This window comes from Pipistrellus kuhlii, unplaced genomic scaffold (genome assembly GCF_014108245.1).
Source record: "Pipistrellus kuhlii isolate mPipKuh1 unplaced genomic scaffold, mPipKuh1.p scaffold_m20_p_16, whole genome shotgun sequence".
Classification (NCBI taxonomy): Eukaryota; Metazoa; Chordata; class Mammalia; order Chiroptera; family Vespertilionidae; genus Pipistrellus; species Pipistrellus kuhlii.
In genome coordinates, this window is record NW_023425471.1 from 11,159,098 (window position 1) to 11,164,037 (window position 4,940).

General features: G+C 33.5%; 1 pseudogene; it reads left to right on the plus strand.

Annotated features, from left to right (window-relative positions):
• The first annotated feature begins 292 nt into the window (after nt 1-292).
• Nucleotides 293-435, plus strand: LOC118720273 (annotated as a pseudogene).
• Nucleotides 436-4,940: the final 4,505 nt, after the last annotated feature.

Sequence of the window (4,940 nt, forward strand, 5' to 3'; positions counted from 1 at the left end):
AATGGATCATTTTTTGAATGAGGTCTGGGAGTAAAAATAATATGCTATACATATTGAAATTTTTTAAAACCCTAAAGTTTATGTACAAAGAAAATAATCACTAGAATATAATTTTATTGTCATCTTTCAATTTAAGGATTAGTTCAAGGATTTTTTTTTTTTAAATCTGGTAGACCATAAAACACATCCATGGATTAGATTACATAAAAGACTCATAATTGTGAAATGGTTTTGTTTTGGTATTCTTTGTGCCTAATAGCACTAACCTATTTTATATTAAAAATATAACTCATGCCTCCTGGCAGTGGTCAATGAGACACCTGATGGTGGTGTTGCTCTTATATCTGTCTGGGGCAAAGCAGACTAACAGTCCTTAGTTCATCCTAGCTTGATGCCTGTGATGGTAGCCAGCTGTTTCATGCCTGGGGCACATTAAAAAAAGAATGTAACTCATGTGGAAATACTTTATACCAATAGCCTGGCTGGGTGTGGCTCAGTGGTTGAGCATGGACCTATGAACCAGGAGGTCACGGTTCCATTCCTGGTCAGGGCACACACCCGGGTTGCAGGCTCAATCCCCAGTGTGGGGCATGCAGGAGACAGCTGATCAATGATTCTTTCTCATCATTGATGTTTCTCTCTCTGTCTCCCTTTCTGAAATCAATAAAGACAAACAAAAAAACTTACTAATATATAAGGATATTTCTCATCTGAACCAAGTAAATGTTTTTACTGAATGTTGTGTTTTCAATCCTTATTTCAGTATTTCATAGACATTTTAAAAGAAATTTTCTGCCATCTTTTTATATTCAAATCTAATTTATGTGTGCTTTGCTCAAATCCATTTTATATGTTGCCTTTTTTGAACACTTTCTATTTCCTTGACTCAGGGGCTCAATTTTCCACCTTTTTTTTTTTTTTTTTTTTTTTTTTTTTTTTTTTAACAGAACTCAAACTCCATTTTTCCCACAGTGATCCCTTCCTTAAGCAACCTAGTGAAAAGTCCTGAGCCTATTCTGTTTTATTAGAATGCCTTCTATATTGATCCCAGGTGGCTCTATAAGTCTTTGTTGAAGGAAGCTCTGGAGGGATGAGCTAGGTTTAAAAATCTGGTTCCATTTTGAAGACATGAAGCACCAGCATCTGAAAGACACCAAGGAAAGCAGAATAAATGAGGGATACCAAGAAATAAAAGTTACAGAGGCTGAGGCTTGGGCTACAGAGGTTTTCAAATGCAAAACAAAAGGTATTGAATCTCAGAGGATTTTGGAGATGCTACAAAAAGGAACGAAGAAAAAAGAATTTGAAACAACTCATGACTGATTATTTTCTTCCTTGAAAGCATATTCTAAGTTTATAATGATTTGAGAAAGAAGAGTGTCTTTGAGTTGTGTACAAATTAGATTTTAAAAACAAAAGACCCACGATCTTTAGCTTTACAAATTAAGTTAATTAGATTCACTAGAAAAACGGGAGTGTTTTTAAATACATCAAGGATCAGAAACAATAGAAAAATATGTTAGTCTCATATAGCCTTCGACGCTAATACAATATTTAAACATCATGCAATTTTTAAGTATTAGAGAATATTCAAATATAGACTAGTTCCTCTTGTTAACTTTTATAATGATCATCAGTTTGACTGCCCAGGTATTTTTAAATATCATTTTAGAATTTAACTTGCTCTAACCTATCTTCCATTTTGTCCATCACATCATTCACTCAATTCTTGGTCTTTCCGTCCTATGTCAATGCTGGATTTTTAGTTATGATGGGTGATCAATTCTTTCAATGATTTTAATGTTTGTTCTCTATTAGTATATAGGAAATCAAGGTAATTTACTTATTCAAACCCTACACCTTTGTATGCTGCCACATTTTTAAACAACACATTTTTAAAGTCTCCCCTCAGTAGGTAAGATTCATTTTAATGCTGTAGTTACATGGAAATTATGATTATGATGCTTGGTAAAAATTAAACAATAATAATGATAATACCTATAATGAAATTTAAGTCTTTATATTTCATTTTAAACTTATGTTTTTCCTATGCTTTTACTGAAAATTATATACTGGGATTTCCTATTGTTTTGATACAATAGTAACTCATCAGTCCTCTAAGTATTACAAAGAGTAGACACGCAAAACCAAAAGGGCTGGCTTTTACTTTGTCTTCTTAACATTTTAAATCTTATGGACTATTACATTTTTAATTTTATTTTAATCTAAAAGATTTTGACACGCAATAAAATACTTAGGCAAGTTCTTTACTTAAAGTTGGAAAGTGCAGCACACTGTTTCAGCATAATCTTCATGAAATTTTGCAAATAAGCATATTCTTATAGCAACTGAATACCAAGTTTTTTAATCATCTCTGCTGCTGGATGTGTTAAAGAAAAGAAACTCTTATATCAGATGATTACAGCCAAAAGTTTTTGGTTAATTGAATAAGTTGCTAAAATAAGACTAATAAAATGTGATATATACAAGCCATAACCTTTAAATTATTTTTTAATGATAAGAGATGTACATCTGTTCCCCAGACATTCTTTGAATTTAATCCCACTGCATGCAATTCACTTTTTCTTTTTTTAAAATAAACTATAGCCATAACAATTGTGCATGAGTTCCAGTATTGTTTATGTGAAAATAAAGCAAGATTCTAAAGATACTCATGAAACAAACCAAGGACAGGTCACTCTTAACAGGTTGCTTTGTTACATGTTCATTTTCCCTCCATAGTCTTTTTGCTCTTATTTGCTTTTTGGAGCCCTTAGGTAGCTCTGTGTGCGTGTGTGTGTGTGTGTGTGTGTGTGTGTGTGTGTGTATGTGTGTGTGTGTCTAGAAATCTCTTTGTAACCAGTAGAAAGATGGGCTGCAATAGGATTAAACTGACATAATGGAACCAGAACCTTGTTGTCATTTTATTTCTTTTTAAAAAATATATTTTATTGATTTTTACACAGAGAGGAATTGAGAGGGATAGAGAGTTAGAAACGTTGATGAGAGAGATACATTGACCAGCTGCTTCTTGCAACCCCCCCCCCCCCCCCCGCCACTGGGGATGTGCCCACAACCAAGGTACGTGCCCTTGCCCAGAATCAAACCTGGGACCTTTCAGTCCGCAGGCCAATGCTCTATCCACTGAGCCAAACCGGTTTCAGCTGTCATTTTATTTCTTAACTTTTAATATTAATTCAAAGATAAAGGCTACAAAAATAGTAGAGATTTTCTCATAAGTCTTTTATCAAATTCATCAACTATTTACATATTCTTTTGCCCTTTATACTTTATCATTCTGTCTCTCTGCAAGTGTGTGTATGCATATGTTTTCTGAACCTGGTTAAAATGCTGGTCTGTCAGAATTCACAAATGTAAAGTAATTATATTTTCTTTGTAATTCACAAATACCCTCTCTCATCACATCTTCCTTCATCCATTAATTTTATCTTCCGCTGATGACATTCTGACTACATCATTCTTTTTACATCAATTGGTTGGTATTCTTCTATAAAGAATAACTTTTCCTTCTTTATTTATTTCTTTGTATTAATTTGGAAATACAGATTCTTATTTTTTTGAAGGGGTCATAATATATCACTTATTTTCATGCTCAAAATGTTCCAGATTTGGCTTGTGTGAGTCCCTTCTAGCTGGCTTTTGTGTTCTCATAATTCTTTCAGCACTTTTTCTGGCTCATTTTTCTAGAGTCATGTTTTCTTTTAGTGGAGAATGGTAAGGGAAACCAATATCTAAGTGTTATGTACTTCATATTGCTGGGGAGTTATTGCCTCTTTCAGTGACTGAATTAGGAACAACGACACACCTTAATTTACCTGATAAGTCCAATTCTCACACTAAAGGGTTTAGTCTAGTGTTCTTTTTCTATTTTTGTAACTCTCTTCTCAAACTATGAAAAAAAAAAACACAACTTCGCATATTACCTTTTTTTTTTTAAAGAGCCCTTACTCATATATTTTATATATTTCTTTATTGGTTAAGATATTACATATGTGTCCTTATCCTCCTATTATCCCTCATCCCCCCCACTCATGCCCTCACCCCCCTGTTGTCTGTGTCCATTGGTTAGGCTTATATGCATGCATACAAGTCCTTTGGTTGATCTCTTCCCCTTACCCCCACCCTCCCCAACCTTCCCTCTGAGGTTTAATGGTCTGATCGATGTTTCTCTGTCTCTGGATCTATTTTTGTTCATCAGTTTATGTTGTTCATTATATTCCATAAATGAGTGAGATCATGTGGTATTTATCTTTAATATATTTATTTGTTCACATGTATGATACATAATTAGTTTTAGAATTGCTAACCCATGCCACTACAAAAAGAAAACCTACTAACTAGAGTTCAATATTGTTTACAGTTTTTAGGCAACACTGACATACAATGACATGCTCAGTTATGAAGGATACAGTTTAGTACATTTTGATGAATGTCTACAATTCTGTAATGATTATCCTATTCAAGAAATATGACACTTCCATTGTCCCAGAAGGTTTACTCATGCTCGCTTAGAGCCAAACCTCATTAGCAACCTCTTTTTGCATTCTATCACCATAAATTAATTTTACTTGTTCCTTGTACATCATAGAAATAGAATCATTTGGAATATGTTCTGTTGTGTCTGACTTCTTTCACTCAACATACTGTTCTCAACATTCATTATCGTAATTGTATCACTAGTGCCTTCATTTTTTAAGTGTGTAGTTCCAGTGCATGGATAGTGGATACACCATAATTTATTTTTCTTGTTGGTGTTCATTTGGGTATCCAATTTTTAGCTATTATGTATAAGATGCCATAGAATTCTAGTACCAGTTTTGCTCAATATATGTTTCTTTTATCTTGGATAAATATCTAGTAGACATGCCCAGTCATAGAGTAGGAATAAGTTTACCTTTCTAAGAAATCGCTAAAATATT